The 19,077-nt window shown below is 44.7% G+C and overlaps 1 protein-coding gene across 2 annotated transcripts in view; it reads left to right on the forward strand.

The window, feature by feature from the left end:
• Positions 1-19,077, forward strand: part of LARGE1 (LARGE xylosyl- and glucuronyltransferase 1) — a 645,394-nt gene that overhangs the window by 79,889 nt on the left and 546,428 nt on the right. The gene's annotated exons all lie outside the window — the stretch shown is intronic.

Below are 19,077 nucleotides of genomic sequence, written 5' to 3' on the forward strand. Positions count from 1 at the left end.
TACTCCCAACCCACTCCAGTATAATGAACAGAGATGTTCACATGCACAGGGCGGTGGGGAAGGAGAGTTGACCCATTCACAAGCAGGGAAGATAGAACGGAAAATCACGGACAGCTTCACAGAAGAGATAAAGCCTGGGTTGGGTTGTGAGGATGAAAAGGATGTCTGCCAGGAATGCTAGGAGTATGGAAATCCAGGGCCACATGAGCAACATAGGCAGGACCCCAGAAGAACAAAACAGATGCCCTGTTTGGAGAACTGTAGGTGGGTTTTTTTTTGGTTGTTGTTGTTGTTATTTTGGTGTGCTAGAATGGGAAATGTGAGTGAGAGAAAGCAACAGGTAAAATGCTGGAGACATTCTCAAGGGTAACCTTCCAACTGCCCTCCAGATCAGTAGCCATTAGTGGCATGTGGCTACTTTAAATGAGCTGAAATGAAATAAAATTAAAAATACGGTTCCTTAGTCTCAATAGCCATATGCAGCTAGCGGCCACCATATTTTAGAGCACAGATGTAGAAAATATACCTCATGACTGAAAGTTCTGTTGGGCAGTGCTGGGCTGAATATTTCCTTATTAGGCTCACATCTGTCAAGCTGCACCTGGTGTTTCTTGACACCTGCACGCGTCGGGTTTCAGAGGGGTTGCTTCGTTTTGGTGGAAGAGACTGCACTGGCTGCTCAGGGCCACAGTGGATGTGCCAGAGAGATTGAATGTATAGTTAGAAGCAATGTACAATTGCTCAAGATATGAATATTAGTAACTCTTTTTTTTTTGGCACTGCTCAGATGAATATATAAAAATCTGAAGAAATACGTTATTTCCCCTCTAAGCCAGCAAGGCTACTAGTTTTATTAAGCAGACAATGGCAAATCTATTTTTAATTTTATTTTTTTATTAAAAAATGCCCTACTGCTTGAGATTCTAATCTCTAGCTGAATAATAAATGTCATTTTTCAAGTTGCGAATCGCCAGAGCAACAGTGCGTCGAAGGCACTTAATAAATAGGATTCGGTGCTTTACGTCCATGTAGAGACAAAAATAGGTCAAAAAGCTTTTCCCTTTTACTTTTGAGTACAGTGTTCTGACTTTCTAGATGGTAAGGAACCATTTAGAACTATAAAGGGATGTCCATTTCGATAACAGTAACCGTGTTTAATTTTACAAACTTTCTATTTTATAAATGGCTTTCTTTGAAGTCCTGTTGGCAGTTTGTTAAATATTTTAGACTGTTATTTGTGACCAAGAGATTCAGTTTGGAGGACTTTTTGTGATTCACCCGTGTGTTTTCAAATAATTTGCCACTATTTTTGGAGTACTTGGTCCCAGGAGATTTGTGCATGAGTCCTGATTTTGTCTCTTAGTAGCAGTGTGACTCTGGGCAAGTCACATAGCCTGTGCTGAGGATCTCTTGGCTTTCTGACTTTGTATTTATTCACCCTGCTCAGTTTTCCCAGGGAGACCCACACTCACACCCACCCTTTAGTCCATGGACTTTGGTGGAGATGATACTGTGCAGGGCTTCAGGGGGGAGACATAGGACTCAGATTATTCCTGATACTGGCTTATAGTAATTGGCTTAGAGATGGTTTCATGACCTAGTTGGAGCCCACAAGATGTGATGAGACTTCTGTTGGGACTGTTGAGAGGTATGTGTGTTCTTTCCCACTGACCTTGAACTCAGAGGATGGAGCTGCAGGTATCGTAGCTACATCCAACCTAGCAGCTGTCTTGCCACTGCATGGCATCTGAGTATGAAGTCCATGTGGATGAGAGCAGAGCTGAGAGGTGGAGAGGGACCAGGCCATCTCCTGGACCCAGATCAAACCTTGCCAGAGGGTAGATTCACCTCTGGACCTTACAGATTGTGAACTATTCAGTCCTTTATTTTGCCTGCATTAGTTTGAGTTGGATTTTCTGTCACTTTCATTGGAAAGCTCCCTCATAAACTCTGAAACATTTTTTGTACATTTGTAAGAGGAAAAAAAAATGAGAGTTAACAGAACAGATGCACCTTGGCTTAGCATAGATTGCATCCTGCTAAACCCATCGTAAGTTCAAAATATCAAGTTCAATATTTGCATTTAGTACATTTAACTTACATTACAGCATAGTTTAGCTTAGCCTACCTTAAACATGCTCACTTTCATTGGCCTGTATTTGGGCAAAATCATGCAACCTAAGCCTAGATATATTGAATACAGTACTGAAAATGAAAAACAGAATGGTTATATGGGTACTCAAGTATAGTTTCTATTGAATACATATTGCTTTTGCATCGTTATAAAGCTGGAAAGTCAGCCAGGTGCGGTGGCTCACACCTGTAATCCCAGCACTTTGGGAGGCTGAGGCGGGTGGATCACTTGAGCCCAGGAGTTCGAGACCAGCCTGGGCAACGTGACAAAACTTTGTCTCTACAAAAACTAGAAAAATTAGGTGGGCATGGTAGCATGTGCCTGGGGAGTTTAGGCTGCAGTGAGCCGTGATTGTGCCACTGTGCTCCAGCCTGGGTGACTGAGCAAGACCCTTTCCCGAAAAAAAAAAAAAAGCTGAAAAATCTAAGTCAAATTATGCTAAATCAGGGACTGTCTGTACTTGCCTTATACCTAGGGTTGCTGTAAAGATGAAGGAGGGCAATAGATCCAACAGCACTTTAAAAGTGATAAAATACTAAATATTTGCAAGAAAAGATGCTAGAACCTTTCACACCAAATTTAGACTCTTTGAGAAATAAATCAACAATGTAATTTCACAGCTCCAAGCTAATAGAGATTAAACTATATCGCTCTCAGTATTTTGCCAAAGTGAGTTGGTCTCCAAAAATAGTTTTAAAAGAATATATGTATAAAAAGTTTTTAAAGACAGGAAGTAAAACTGCAACAGGATTTCTTACTCATTTTTATGACCATTTTTGTTTTTTAAAAACTAGGTCCCTTTTTGTGCATGGATTCTTTATTTTTCCTAGATTTTACAGTGAGGGGATGTGCATTTTCTTGAGGGGGTGCCGATTTGGTGCAGTGCTAGCTGTTTTGCATATATTATTAAATCAAATAGTTTTATAATTGAATATGAAGTAGGGCAAAATCCTAAACCTAGTTAGTATGGATATGCGTTTCCTGCGTATTCATTTTCCTGTATTGGTTTACATAGTTTCTTACCACCTTCAATTCAGAGGCATTTTAGAGGCATTTTCTCTAATGATCTGGCCCATAGATCCTTTCATAATGACCTCATGATCCATAAGTAAATGGGATCAGCAGAGTTTTATGTCTCCTACAGCAGGAGGTGCCTGGGCTTTAGGGTTGAACGCATCTGGCTTTGAAGCCTGGAGCCCCCACGTTCCCTGGGTCCAGGTGATCTTCTCTGGAACAATGAGGGGCATAGTTCCCTGCAGTAGGTATGCGTGAAAGTTAGATGAGGTGATGCAAGTCAAAGTGCCTCATATTCCTGGTAGGTAGTTAATAATGGCTTTTCTTATTTTTTTAATTGATGTGAACATGTGATTTGAAGGCAGGCAGTCTGTCTCTAGGGAAATTAAGAATTTTAGTAAAGAATCAATTGGTCCCCATAGCATTCATATTTTAACTCTTTAGGCTACTAAATCTTATTCTCACTAGTTGTTCTGTTTTTGTGATCTGTACGGGCTGCGGTAGAATGAGAATGTTCTCTATTGGCATGCTAACATATGGTCACTTATTTGTTCAGTTATTTATTTGTCTGTTCCAACATATGTGTAAATGGGGATCTTCTCTGCCAGGGGTTGAGGAAAACATGCTTTTTTCTCTCTGATATGGTTTGGATGTTTGTCTCCTCCAAATCTCATGTTGCAGTGAAATCCATAGTGTTGGAGATGGGGCTGGTGGAAGGCAATTAGATCATGGGGGCTGATTCCTCATGAATGGGTTGGCACCAACCCCTTGTTAATGAGACAGTTCTCACTCATGAGAAATCTGTCGTTTAAAAGAATCTGGGACCTCCTGCCTCTTTCTTGCTCCCACTTTTGGCATGTGACGTGTCTGCTCCTCTTTCACCTCCCGCCATGATTGTAAGCTTCCTGAGGCCCAGCAGATGTGGGTGCCATGCTTCTTGTACAAGTCTGCAGAACCATAAGCCAATTAAACTTCTTTTCTTTATAAATTACTCAGCCTCAGGAATTTCTTGCTAGCAATGCAAAAGTGGACTGATATATTCTCCTAAATTATTTCTTGACTTTTTGGTAGGTCTATGGACTGGGCTATTTCTGAAGCCACTGTTTAGGTAAAAGCATTGTTTTCTATCAGAAATTCTACGTTCACTTCCTCTCCTGGCAAAGATTTTTCTATTATGGGAGTAATTCATTCCTTTCATTTTTTTCCTCCATGATATAAACAAAAAACGTGGAGAGCCGTCATGGGTAAGATGGATTGGATTAATTCTGCAGACACAATCGGGGAGACCCAGGAGCCCTTGGGGGAGTGAGGGAGATGAACATCGTCTCAGGAAGAACTTTTAACCTCTGGAACTCCCCACCAGTAGGACGGACTGTTCCAGAATGCAGTGGTGATCTACTGCCAAGATGTTTTATTAGGATAGAGATCGCTAAAGGACAATTATTTATTTATTTATTTTTGTTGGGGACAGGGTGGAGTGCAGTGGCACAATCATAGCTCACACTGCAGCCTCAAACTCTTGGGCTCAAGCGATCCTCCTGCCTCAGCCTCCCAAGTAGCTGGGACTGCAGGCATGCTTAACAACATCCAGCTAATTTTTAAACTTTTTATAGAGATGGGGTCTTGCTCTGTTGCTCAGGCTGGTCTCAAACTCCTGGCCTGAAGGAATCTTCCCATCTTGGCCTCCCAAAGTGCTGGGAATACAGGCATGAGCCACGACACCTGTTCAATTTTTTAAAAACCATTTTTTGAGATCCTAGTGGCTGTATGAGTCACTGAAGATTGAATAGACGAGATTTCAGCAGCCATAGTCCCCACATAGAATGTCAGAAGCTTGAAGTTGCATGTTACTAGAGATCGTGTTGGGGTGATCATTGAGAGCAAGAGTCGGCATGCTGTGGGCCAGTCTGTCTTCCTTTAGCCCATGAGCTAAGAATGGCTTTTACATGTTGAAAGTGTCCAAAAAAATCAAAACAAGAGTACTCTTCTGTAGCACGTGAAAATTAAATTTCACTGTCCATAAATTAAGTTTTCTTGGCACACAACCATGCCTGTTTCCTCTTATCTGTGGTTGCTTTCCTACTACAGTGATTGAGTTGAGAGTTGCCAGAGAGATAGTATGGCATGCACAGCTTACGTGATTTACTATCTCACCTTACACATAAAAAGTTTGCTGGCCTGTGTTCTAAAGTAGAGTATCCTCAACTTTCCCACCCTGAAACTTTGTGGAAAATGATAATGTTTGTTCAGCATACTGGGATAAGTGGAAGATACCTTGCTGGCCTGGGGCTGAAGGCACCACCTCAGCACACCTGAGGCTCATTTGCTGCAGAGCATCTAGAAGTTCTCATTGAGAGCCAGCTCTGGCCATAGGCTTCAGCCCTACCTGCAGCTGTTTGATACGAACACGCTCACCTGGGTCAGCTCTTCTTCTGAGGCATCCTGAAGATGCCTCATGGACTCAGATCATCATAGTCATCTACGTAGCTGACTCTCACAAGGGTTTTTGCAAATGCTTTTCACTTAGGCTGCTTGCTTTTTCTCTATTTTCAATGGTTACATTTGTCTCTCACAATCCTTTCGGTCCTGGTCTCTCTCCACTTGAATTAGCCTTTCTTGAAGATGTTAGGGCATGTATGAAAGTGTTTGCTGTTAAAAAATTCGTAATGTTGCAGGGGGAGACAGGACAGGATATATATATGTACACACACACACGTATATATACACACATATATGTATACTATATGTGTGTGTGTATATATCCTGTTCGTATCCATATGTATACATACGTATGTATGTATAGGTATATATGTGTGTATACGTGTGTATATATGTAATACTTTCTACTCCATATATATATATGGAGTGGCACGTGACAATTAAACTTCACTGCCCATAAATTAAAAGTATTACAAAATCCCTGTGCCTTTGGCATTTCAATCACAATCATGGATGTAGCAGTGGGACAAGAGGCTGGAGAAGACAGGGCCAGATCTTATAGAGTTAGCTGGAGGCAAAGCTGACCCTCCTCCACAGAGCTCACAGAGCTCACTCTCCCCCACAGAAGTCCCGTGTGCTGCCTGGGTTCTAGCTACATTTTCTATATTGCTTGTTTGTACTACAGTTACTATTCTGGGATTCATGCATGGCCCATCTCCCTTTCCGTTCTCTGTGTTCATGGTAAACTGCTGTTATCTGAACTGGCTTATTGAGTCTCTGTTTCTTGTGATCAGGTCATAATGGTAGTTGGGACTTACAGTGTTCCAGGTCTTGTCCTCACACTTTACATGGATTAATTCCTTTTTTTTCCAGTAAGATAATGATGGCCCTCCCTATTTTACAGATAAAGAATCTGAATCACAGAAGGGTTACGTTACTGGTCTAGATCACCAGCTAGGAAATGAGAGGACTGAGGTTTGAACCCAGGTGGCTTGTTGCTGAAGCTCATACTTTTTGCTACCTTGGGCTGCCACTCGAAGCCATGGAATGCAGCTGAGATCCCTGGGTGTGGAAGTTGGTGGGAACAGAGGGAACATTGAACCGTAGATGGGTGACAAACATAGATAAGTGAGATCGGGCCTGGTCTGGTACAGCAGTTGTAGAAGTTGCAGGGTTCTTGATGTATAGGAAGCAAATGGACAGAAAAATATGACAAGGCTAGTCTTTGGTCCTGCTGGCCTGAGGGAACCTTCCAGTTTTCTGGCAGGGACTGTGAATGGGGAGACTAACACAGTTGACACCATTGTGTGCCAGGTATTTGTTACTGTATTTAGTCCTCCTAATAACTGCAAACTGGTGGTCTTGCCTCCATTTTCCCATTTTACATAGGAGCTGCCGTGCTCAGAGAGGTAGAGAGCTCCCCTAGGATCAACCAGTGAATAGGGGCCAGAGCCAGAATTTAAACTTTGGAACCATCTGCCTCCACTGTCTTTCCTTTCCATCACACCAGCTCTGTAGGAAGCAGGCTGAACTGGACTCCACTCTAGTCATTGTCAACCTTTCCTGGTCACGGATCCCTTTGACAGTCTCTTGAAATGTGGCCTCTTCCCCAGAGGTGCTTGTTTGTGTACATGCATGCACACAGAGTTTTGAATGCAAAATCTGGAGCTTTACTGAATCCCATCTATGGGTTCAGAGCTGTTTCTGACTTTGTAAAGTCAAGCTAATCCAGGGCTAATGCAGCTGGGAGGAAGAGGAATGGAGGAGTGATTGCTAACTACTGGCTTCATTTGGATCTTTTTCCCGATTAGCAGTGACTTTGCTCATTCTGGTGGTTAGCGCCTAATGTGTGTTAGGTTCCAGACCAAGACCTCACATGCTCGATTTTATTTCAGGACCCCTTTAACCGTATGCCGTAATTTCCCCTATTTTAAAGATGATAAAAGGAAGCTTGGAATTTGGACATTTATCCATGCCAGGTGAGCTGGAGAACCTGGCTTCTAACTTAGCTCTTCGTTATAATGACTTTCAAAATAGGCTGCAGTTAGTGGCAGCAAGTCTTTAGCATGAGTAAGTGAGTGCTTGAGGATATTGCCAGGCTCTCAAATGTCATTTCTCACCTGCCTCTGTTAGGCAGCTCAGATCCACCAGCCTGGGGAATGCTGCTGAATTTCGGGTTTTATCCTGAATGCCATCCGATGCATTCATTAACATGACTGTGAAAGCACCTCACACTCTTGGAGGGTTATAGAACTAGGAAGTCCTTGCAGCCTCTATTGCAGGCAGCACTGCAGTTAATCCCTGCTGAGACAGTGCCAAGCTGTCCAGGGGGTTGAAAATCACAGGAGGTTTGCAAAGACTTGCCTGCCTTTACAGACTCTAAAGTGTAGAATTGTAAATGACAGGACACTTAAAGATGCCACGTATTGTATGAATGCTTCTCTAGCAGTAAAATATTATACCACCATAAAGCCCTTATGAACATGTAATAATAATTTCTTCATAAGCACCAGCAATAAAGTGAAATTCAGCTCCTTCCAGTTTTGCAAGAATTTTCCCTGGTGGAGAGTGCTAGCCATTGTGTGAATTCTCATCTGGGTGAAGAGAAACAAAATCCATTTCTCTGAACATGGTTATTCTTTGAAATAGCTTTGGCCTCAAACTTTAGAGCAAAAATTATCCTGCATGGGAAATGCTAAGTGTATCATTTCTAAAGCTGTAGCTTTGTCGCTGAGGCATATTAACATGATAGAAACTTTTCCTTGGGGCTCATGACTTGCCCCTGCCTGATTTTTTTCATAAACTTAAAGACCAGTGAATGGAGTGAGCAGTGCTCTCTTGAAAATTCGCTTTTACCATTTGGCTTTTTTAAAAGAAAATTTTGTTCGTCTTAAATATTTATAGTAAAAACTGTAGAATGGGATGAGAAAAAAACTTGCTCATATTCCTACCACCCTCCAGTTATTGCTGAAGGTACTTTCACTCGTGTCTGTGTGAAGAGACCACCAAACAGGCTTTGTGTGAGCAATAAAGCTTTTTAATCACCTGGGTACAGGCTGAGTCCAAAAAGAGACTCAGCAAAGGGAGATGGGGTGGGGCTGTTTTATAGGATTTGGGTAGGTAGTGGAAAATTACAATCAAAGGGCGTTGTTCTCTGGCTGGCAGGGGTGGGGGACACAGGGTGCTCACTGGGGGAGCTTTTCAGCCAGGATGAGCCAGGAGAAGGAATTTCACAAGGTAATGTCATCAGTTAAGGCAGGAACCTGCCGTTTTCACTACTTTTGTGATTCTTCAGTTACTTCAGACCATTTGGATGTATAGGTGCAGGTCACAGGGGATATGATGGCTTAGCTTGGGCTCAGAGGCCTGTCAGGTACATATTTAATATTTTCTTGATTATGATTATTTTTGCTCCCTGTTTGTCTGAAAGCTCTACTAGAGAAGAAATTTTGTCTGTTTTGGCTGCTGTAGTATCCTTAGCACCTTAAAAAATCTTAGCACATAATAGATGCTAAACAAATATTAGTTGAGTAAGTATTATATTCTTGGTGGTAGAAGGAGCCTGGCTTTATTACCTTGAATCCCAGCTTTCCCACTTAGTGGCTGAGTGGCTCTAGCAAGTTATTCAGCTTTTCTGAATTCCAGTGTTCTGCTAAAATGACAATAATTGAGCTGGGCATGGTGGCTCATTGCCCGTAATCCCAGTACTTTGGGAGGCCGAGACGGGTGGATCACCTAAGGTCAGGAGTTCGAGACCAGCCTGACTAACATAGTGAAACCTCATCTCTACTAAATACAAAAAATTAGCCGGGCGTAGTGGCGCATGCCTGTAACCCCAGCTGCTTGGGAGGCTGAGGCAGGAGAATCACTTGAACCCAGGAGGCAGAGGTTGCAGTGAGCTGAGATTGCACCATTGCACTCCAGCCTGGGCAACAAGAGTGAAGCTCCATCTGCAAACACAAAAATAAAAATAAATAAATAAAAATGACAATAATTGTGCACCAAGACTGACCTCACCGAGTGTATTAGTTTGCTAGCCCTATCATAACAAAGTACCACAAACTGGGTGGCTTAAATGATAAAAATACATTCTATCACAGTTCTGCAGGCTAGAAGTCCAAGATGAAGTTGTCAGCAAGGTTGGTTTCTTCCAGGGCCTCTCTCCTTGGCTTGTGGAAGACTGTCTTCCTGTGTCTTCATATGGTTTCCCCTCTCTGTGTGTCTGTATCCTTATCTCCTCTTCTTATAAGGACACTGGTCATTCTGGATTAGGGCCCACTCATACATTCCCATCTTACCCTAATTACTTCTTTAAAGATCCTGTCTTCAAATACAATCACAGTCTTAGGTACTGATGGTTGGAACTTTAACATACGCATTTTAGGGGAGGCACAGTTAAGCCTGTAACCCAGGGTCACTGGTTTGATTAGGCTTTATAATTGGTAATCTGCCATTCAGATGTTTCGGTATTACATTAGTTTCAAATCTAATTGAGGAGATAATGTAATTAAAGGTTAACATAAAAGTCAGCTACCTCTACAGGCTGAGACATCATCTGCTTGGTGAGCACAGTGCTCTTGGGGTTCTGGAGTTGACTGTCACCCCTGCAGTGGGGCATCCTGCACTTCTCCTGAAGGATGAAGGCACAGGTGCCTCTGAGACTTACTGAATCACTGTGGCCTGTGTTTACCCCTCTGAGGGCAGGCACCACACCTCAGACCAGATGGGCCTATAGTGCCTGCCAGGCCATGTCTGGCCCAGTCCAACAACAGTTGTCTAATAACATTTAGCACTTATTGAGTGCTTACTGCATACTGGACATAGATCCTGGGCCTCAGTCTAGAGTTCCAGTTAACTGCCCCAGGACCACACAGCATGTGCCAGAGTCAGTGTCAGGCTCTGTGCTCTCTTGCCTGCTGAGCTGGACCAGTTCCCAGGGAAGATATCTTTTTGGTGGCATCTGGGAGCCCCAGCCGGTAGCAAGTCTGGGGCTGCAGCTTAAACAGCCTATGCACAGTGGGTATAGCCAGCTAATTCCGAGCCCTCTGGGGTTGCCCCATCTTAATCGATCCTTCCTGACTTCCATGCTGTTGAGGCCTGTATTGGAGGGTCCAAGCCACAGCTTGCGTGAAGCCTGGGGGCTCTGGGTCCAGGCTCCCTTGGTCACTGACAGCACTGTGTGTTGTAAGGCTCGAGTTTGTTATGGGCCCTCCAGTTGTGTTTTGGACCTCTGTACCTCCACTCCCTCTCAGTTCTGTTCCTGATCTGTCTTGTTCTTTAGACAGAGCTCACAGGGTACCTCGGGCTTGGGCTTTGCTCTCTGGGACTTTTCACTGATGAGAATGGGACTCCATACATGAGACAGGAAGGTGGCTGTGTGCTTTCTTCTGGCTCTGGAGCTCGAGCTAAGTGAGCTCTGCATGTCTGAGCTTCCTAGGAATCTGGTCATTATGATTGATAGGTGCCAGGACTCATGCTGAAGGTACTGCAGTAAGAAAAGCACGGTATTATGGGAGTCCAGGAAAAGGGGCCACTGACTAGAGGCTTCCAGGGAGATGTTTGATTCCTGAATCTTGAAAGCTGAGTTGGTGTTAGCCAGGCGAAAGGAAGAAGGGAGGGCTTTGTAGCCAGTGGGAACTGCAGGAACAGAAAGGTGAGAAACGTTTGAGGTGTGAAAGAGAGCATTATTCTAGGGCTGTTACTACCAATGTCCAGAAGCTTACGATTTGGAAAGGTGAAGTGGTTGCCTCGGGATTACGCCTGGGCCAGGCTGGGAGGGGCTTTGTGTGCAGGGCCAAGCAGCTTGAACGTTATCCTCTTTGGAGGCTCAAGTCTGTGTGTGTGTATGTGTATGTGTGTGTATGTGTATGTGTGTGTATGTGTGTACATGCATGTGTGTGTGTGTTGTGTGAGGACCTGACCCTGTAGCTTCCACTGTTCCCTAGTGGTGTGTCTATGTCTGAGTTTGCAAACCGCAAGCTCTTGTCCAGTTATCTTTTTTAAAAAACTTAGGACTACTTTTCCAATCCAATCGCTGGTTTTGGGAAGCCACTGTGAGTGGCTTGAGAGTGCTCTTCTGGCCCCAGGGGCCACCTAGGGCAAGAAGAGAAGAGGCAGCTTCCAATGAGCCTCCCACTTCATCCTCACGGCAGCGCTCCCTGCCCTCTCACCTGACATCTTCCAGCTCTCCAGGCCCTGGCTCCCTGTCTTCAGAGTGTTCTGGAGGAACCGGAAGGCAGAAGCAGAGGGAGGGTGCATGTATGCATCCACATGCAAGATCAGAAGGGACTTTTTACGAATTCTTTTCTTGACATTCCTTTTTTTGTGTCACAACTTTGCCTGTGAACCCTTAGAATCTCTGCTAATGGGCCAGTCGCAGTGGCTCATGCCTGTAATCCCAGCACTTTGAGAGGCAGAGGCGGGTGGATCACCTGAGGTCAGGAGTTCGAGACCAGCCTGGCCAACATGGTGAAACCCCATCTCTACTAAAAATACAAAAAATTAGCCAGGTGTGGTGGTGGGCGCCTGTAATCCCAGCTGCTCAGGAGGCTGAGACAGGAGAACCACATGAACCGGGGAGGCGGAGGTTGCAGTGAGCTGAGATCACGCCACTGCACTCCAGCCTAGGCGACAGAGCGAGACTCCGTCTCAAAAAAAAAAAAAAGAAAAAGAAAAAAAGAGTATCTGCTAATATGTGAGCAGTATCATCGTCATCACCACCATTGTCGTCTACATTGCTATGGACCAAATGTTTGTGCCCCTGCAAAATCCATAGGAAACCGAACTTTCAAGGTGATGGTTTAGGCCTTTAGGTGACACTTAGGTCATGAAGGCAGAGCTCTCATGAATGAGATTAATGCTTTTATATAAAGAGACCTCAGAGAGCTCCCTCACCTCTTCTTCTACGTGAGGGCACAGCAAGAAGACTGCTGTCTGTGAAGCAGCAAGGGTGCCCTCACCAGACACCGAATCTCTGCTGCTTCCTGATCTTAAGCTTCTCAGCCTCCAGAATTGTGAGAAATTGTTTATAAGCCACCCAGTCTATGGTGTTCAGTTAAAGCAGCCTGAATGGGCCAAGAGAACAACCACCACCGCCACTGTCATCATCTCCAGCCTCTATAAGCTTGTGTGTATCAGCATTTGCTTGAGGTGTGTTTAATTCTCAAAGTAACTATAGGAGTTAGATACTTGTTGCATCCTCATTTCACCCTTGAGGAAACTGAGGCAGGGAAATGTTCAATAAATTGTCCAAGGTCACACAGCTGATAAGTAGCAGAGCTGGAGTTCAAAGGCAGGCCATCTGGCACAAGAGTCGGCTTTGAACCCTTTCCTCCTGCCTCTCGCAGAGGAAATGTGTCCCTGACAATTCCTTCACCTGTGAGCTGGAAGGAAGGAAGAACTCGACAGCAGCCACCTCCCATTGCCTCGGCATCTGCGTGGTGTTGGTTTCCTCTTCTCTGTACAGCTCCTCTAAGTTTTATGTTATAATCAAATGTGGTCAGCATTTGCTTATGGAATTTGATTTAGCAGGACAGGCTCTCTCTGTAAATTTTACAGATGGAGTGTCTCCTGAAGACAGAATGGCCATGGGTCTCAGGCCTTGGGTGTCACGGTGGGAGCACACACGGTTGCTTTAATAAATGAGCAGAGAGCATGGTTGGCACCCGGCCCAAAGGACCTTGTTGACTGGTGGGCACATGGTATGTTACATCTGTCATTGCAAGAGAATTCCTCATCTTCCCACAGACATTATCTTGCCAAAGCACTTTTGCTTCCATCTCATCCTTTCTTTGGACAAGTCATCTATAATCTCTCAAGCAGGGGCCTTGTCTGCCTCCTGCCTTCAACCTTGCAGGGAATGGTGGTTTCTTCTCAGGATGTCTGGGAGCTCCTTGGCTCAGAATGGGTTAAGTCCAACCCAGGCTGCCTCCTGAGGACCTGTCCCCCTGGATCACTGTTGGTTTTAATCTTCATTATCTTGAATGGCAATGCTGTCAGTACCCGGGAGGGGTCCTTGAACAGCCAGATGGTGGCTGGATTTTTCTGCCAGTCATCAGTTTTCATCTGATTGCAGTGCAGGTGCAGGGAGGAGGAGGGGTTTTAGTAGTCCCCATGCCTTCCAGTGTTCAAGCACATTCCTCCAAGAACCCTTAAAGGAACTATTAAGGCTGGGAGAATTTTTGAGAGGTAATATAGTGGATTCATTCACTTAATAAATATTTATTGAGCACCTACCGTGTGCCAGGAACTGTACTAGGCACCAGGGATACAGGAATGAGCGAAGTAAAGCCCAGTCCAGTGGATCTTATAGTAAACAAACAAATAGATATAAAATATGTCAGGTGGCATGGAGTGCTGAGAAGGGGAAATACGGCAGGTTAATGGTACTGGGGTCAGAGGCTCTCGGGGCCATACGTGAAGGGATGATGTTCTTTTAGAAAAAGAGACTACAAGACCAGGCGCAGTGGCTCATGCCTGTAATCCCAGCCCTTTGGGAGACCGAGGTGAGCGGATCACTTGAGGTCAGGAGTTCGAGACCAGCCTGGACAGCATGGCGAAACCCCGTCTCTATTAAAAATACAAAAATTAGCTGGGCACGGTGGTGCGTGCCTGTAATCCCAGCTACTCGGGAGGCTGAGGCAGGAGAATCGCTTGAACCCGGGAGGAGTTGGTTGCAGTGAGCCGAGATCACGCCACTGCACTCCAGCCTGGGCAACAGAGCAAGACTCTCTCTCAAAAAAAAAAAAAAAAAAAGTAAAGAAAAAGAGACTGCACAAAGCGTCTCTGAGAAAGTAGCATTTGATCTAGCACTGAATGAAGGGAGAAAGTGAGCCTCTTAGATAATTGAGGAAGAACATTGCAGCGAGAGGGAATAGCAAGTACAAGGACCTTGATTAGCAAGGAGGCTATGGTGGCTGAGTAAAGCTAGGGAATGCTACACACCAAATTTATGCGCAAAGAACTTTTTTCCTTCTCTTCTAGTAGCATTGTTATGTTTTCTCATTCATGCGTTTATGCATGCATTCATTTAGTAATTCTTGACTGAGGCTAACATTGGTGTTGGGCACAACATTAGGGACTGGGACTTTAGACTTCAGTGTGTTCCTTTGGGGAAACCGCAGGGGTGCTGGGTGCTGGCATGGAAGGTACCCTCAGAGTTGTCTTTCTCAACGTCGCTTCTTTCTCACTCGTCCTTCATCACTAGACTTCAAAGAAGAGCCTGTGGCTAACGTTTTCACTTTCTTAGCTTTGCCACCCAAACCTGGCTTCCTTCCCACAAGCTGCTGCTGTGTGCTGTTGATGACCTAGTTGTCAGATCTAAGCACCTTTCTTCCATCCTCATCTTTTCTGAACTCTGCAGTGGCACTTCATGCCATTGACCGTCTTCTTCCTTGTTTAGAAGCCTTTCTGTCTGCTTTCCTTAAAGAGGACTGTCTCAGGATGCCCTGGATTCTTTAAGAACTCCCATCCAGTCACCTGTGTCAGCATCTGTCTTCCTGCCCTTCAAAGGCAGGTCACCTCCAGGTTCTCTGGCTTATTCTCATGGATCAACTTACTCCCTTGGTATGTGAATTACCCCATCTGTCCTACTGGCACCTTTAAACTTAGCATCTTCAGTGCAGGGCTTATCTTCTCCCCTCCTGATAATTCTTCCTTTACACTGTGTCTCTTCTGTTGAATACACCTTTGTCCCCTTCCGCCGTCTCATTTCTTCTCATCTGCCCAAATCTTAGCAATTTCTGTAATACTCTCTTTGATATCATCTCTTTTATTCTAGTTCTTCTGCTCCCTGGGCTAAGTCTTCCATAGGACAATGGCTTTCAAACTGTGCTTCTTAGCCCTGCAGTACGCATCACCTGGGAACTTGTTGGAAATCCAAATTATCCAATCCCACCCTAGATCTCTAGAATCTGAAACTCTGGGGGAGGAGGTGTTGAGGGGAGGGCAGCAATCTGTTTGAACAAAGCTCTCCAGGTGACAGTGATGTTCCTAAAGTTTGGGAACCGCTGAAGTAGACAGTGGAAGTAGCTTCCTTCCCAGTCTCCGTGATGGGCCAGCTTGGCTCTACACCACGATGTCAGCTTTTTCTTCGAAAAGAACAGCCGTGATCTAATGCCTCTTCTCATCACATGCCCTCTGTGGCTCCTGTATTGGCCACGATGGGACGGATCTGAGTTTGTGTTGTCCAGGAGTGAATTCAGGCCAGACATTTTGCGCTTATTTCCACTTTTCGGGGCTAACCCAGAATTGCTTTTTAAATGTAAATTGTATCCCTCTGTAGAGATGTGTCTCATTTTTTGCAGTCTATGTGCCAAAAGTTTATGTATATTTTTTTGGCGTGGGGACAGAGGGGCAAGGAGGGTAATAGGACATTCTTTTCAGTGAACTCTTTTTTTTGAGATGGGGGTCTCGCTCTGTCACCCAGGCTGGAGTGCAGTGGCGCCATCTCGGCTCACTGCAAGCTCCGCCTCCCGGGTTCACGCCATTCTCCTGCCTCACCCTCCTGAGTAGCTGGAGTTACAGGTGCCCACCAACACACCTGGCTAATTTTTTTTTTTTTTTGTATTTTTAATAGAGATGGGGTTTCATTGTGTTAGCCAGGTTGGTCTCGATCTCCTGACCTTATAATCTGCCCGCCTCGGCCTCCCAAAGTGCTGGGATTACAGGCGTGAGCCACCGTGCCCGGCCCAGTGAACTCTTTTAAACGTCTTAGGAGAAACCATTGATAAAAGTAGCTTTTGTTTGGTAGGCTGCATCTTCTGGGTAATCCGGGGTGAATTGCCTCCATCCCAGACCCTTTTCAGGTGGAGGAGGCTGGAGTTAGCTGATTTCTAAGGCTACTTCCAGCTTGGATATTCTAGGGTGAGATGGGTGTTGACTCTCATTTATCTGTTTTAAAGGGTTAAATTTTTTTTTATTGTTTTTTTTTTAAAATGAGGTAAGATGAGAACTGTTGTAGGCCAATGATAACAGGCTTCAATTCCTGAAACCTGCAGCTGTTCCCTGATTTGGAAATAGGAAAAGACCCTTGTGGATGTGGTTAAGTTAAGGATCCTGAGATGAGAGAAGCATGGATTATCCGGGTGGGTACTAAAGGCAATCACATGTCTCCTTATAAGAGGGAGGCAAGGCCGGGCGTAGTGGCTCTTGCCTGTAATCTCAGCACTTTGGGAGGCCGAGGTGGGCGGATCACGAGGTCAGGAGTTTGAGACCAGCCTGGCCAAGATGGTGAAATTCTATCTCTACTAAAAATACAAAAATTAGCCAAGCGCAGTGGTGGGTGCCTGTAATCCCAGCTACTCAAGAGGCTGAGGCAGGAGAATTGCTTGAACCCAGGAGGCGGAGGTTGCAGTGAGCCAAGATTGCGCCATTGTGCTCCAGCCTGTGCGACAGAGCGAGCTCCATCTTAAAAAAAAAAAAAAAAAAAAAAAAAGGAGGCAAAGGGAGATTGAACACATAGGAGAAGGCAGTGTGACCCTGAGGGTAGAGACTGCAGTCATGCAGCCACAGGTCAAGGAATGCTGGCAGTTATCAGAAGCTGCAAGAGTCCGGTAATAGATGTGTTTTCCCTAGAGTCCCTGGAGGGAGCACAGCCCTGCAGCACCTTGATTTTGGATTTCTGGCTTCCAAACTTGTGAGAGAGTATGTTTCTGTTGTTTTAAGCCACCAAGTTTGTGCTATCGCAGACGTGGAATTTTACGACTATATTAAAAAGAGAGAAGTGAACACTGCTGTGTTGAAATGTGATCTGGACAGCGGGTCTCTCTGTCCTTGGCATCAAGGTTCCTGGCAGAATGTATGTCCTCAGCACTGCCCTCCCCAGCTCTGTGCTCTTACTCAGGAGTGGCAGTTTCTGTCTCCCAGCCTTGTCCCTCCATTATAATGCCTTCCCACATCCACACCTGCTGTTTTGTTTTATTAATTGCAGCTGGGGAGTTTAGTAGCTTCCAGTCTCTGTTGGAGTTAGGATTGATGGGTAGTGGGAAAAAGCCACAGTGGGCTTTGTTCCTTCTCTCTGTCACCATCTGATACGGTTTTGCTGTGTCCCCACCCAAATCTCACCTTGAATTGTAGTTCCTATAATCGCCAGTGTCGTGGGAAGGACCCGGTGGGAGGTAATTGAATCAAGGGGGCAGTTACCCCTATGCTGTTGTCCTTGTGTTAGTGGTGACAGTGAGTGAGTTCTCACGAGATCTGATAGTTTTAGAAGGGGCTTTCCCTCCTTTTGCTCAGCATTTCTCCTTGCTGCCACCATGTGAAGAAGGATGTGTTTGCTTCCCCTTCCATCATGATTGTAAGTTTCCTGAGGCCTCTCCAGCCACCCTGAACTATGAGTCAATTAAACCTCTTTCCTTTATAATTACCCAGTCTCGGGTATGTCTTTATTAGCAATTACCCAGTCTCGGATATGTCTTTTATTATAATTTATAAATTACCCAGTCTTGGGTATGTCTTTATTAGCAGTGTGAGAACAGACTAATAAATATCTGTATTCTGAAATGAACAAACTGTCCTCTGGAACATTCCTTTACAAAGGATTTCCTTCATAATGCAAAGTCATTTGGGGCTCCTCCATAGTGCTTTGTAGTAGAAGCCAGCATTCTCTGCAGAGCAAACTGGGGGAATTGTCTGAGATGCTCAGTCCTTAAGTTGCTCATCGACTGATCAACTGCTGGAATGACAAATCATAGCATTTTAAGACTGGTCCCTGGAGATGACCAAATTTACTTCCCTCATCTTGCAAATAAGAAAACAAAGACCCAAAGTGTTCCTGGGATGAGCTGTAGTAGAATATAGCATTATACTTGGCCCTTGCCGCCCACCTGTGTCTGTCCCTTCTTCCCCAAAACTGTGCAAAAATGTGTTGCTGGACAATAGCTGTTATTATATTCAGTGTTATAAACTGACATTTATTGAAGCCATATTGTGTGCCAGTACTTCTCTTAACACTTTTCTTGTATTAAGTCATTTCATTTTTATTATAGTCCTATGAGTTACATGCTACTATTATTAGAAAATGTTTGGACTTTATAATTGGTCAGATTTTGAAATTCTGGAATCACCATTTTGTGGTTAAATATAAACCTCGTGTGTAGAGTGGGGGTAATGTGGTTTCAGCCCAGGTCCTCAATGAATGTCTATGGGTGAAAGGAATAACATGAATGAGTGGGTAAGTGATATGGTTTGGCTCTGCGTCCCCACCCAAATCTCTTGTCTAACTGTAATCCCCATGTGTTGGAGGAGGGGCTTGGTGGGAGGTGATTGAATCATGGGGGTGGACTTCCCCCTTGCTGTTCTCGTGATAGTGAATGAGTTCTCACGCGATCTGATTGTTTAAAAGTGTATAGCATTTCCCCTTTTGCTCTCTCTTTCTCCTGCCACCATGTGAAGGCATGCTTGCTTCCCCTTTGTCTTCTGCCATGATTGTAAGTTTCCTGAGGCTTCCCAGCCATGCTTCGTGTACAGCTTGCAGAACTGAGTCAGTTAAA

Source organism: Nomascus leucogenys, chromosome 7b (assembly GCF_006542625.1).
Source record: "Nomascus leucogenys isolate Asia chromosome 7b, Asia_NLE_v1, whole genome shotgun sequence".
NCBI lineage: Eukaryota > Metazoa > Chordata > Mammalia > Primates > Hylobatidae > Nomascus > Nomascus leucogenys.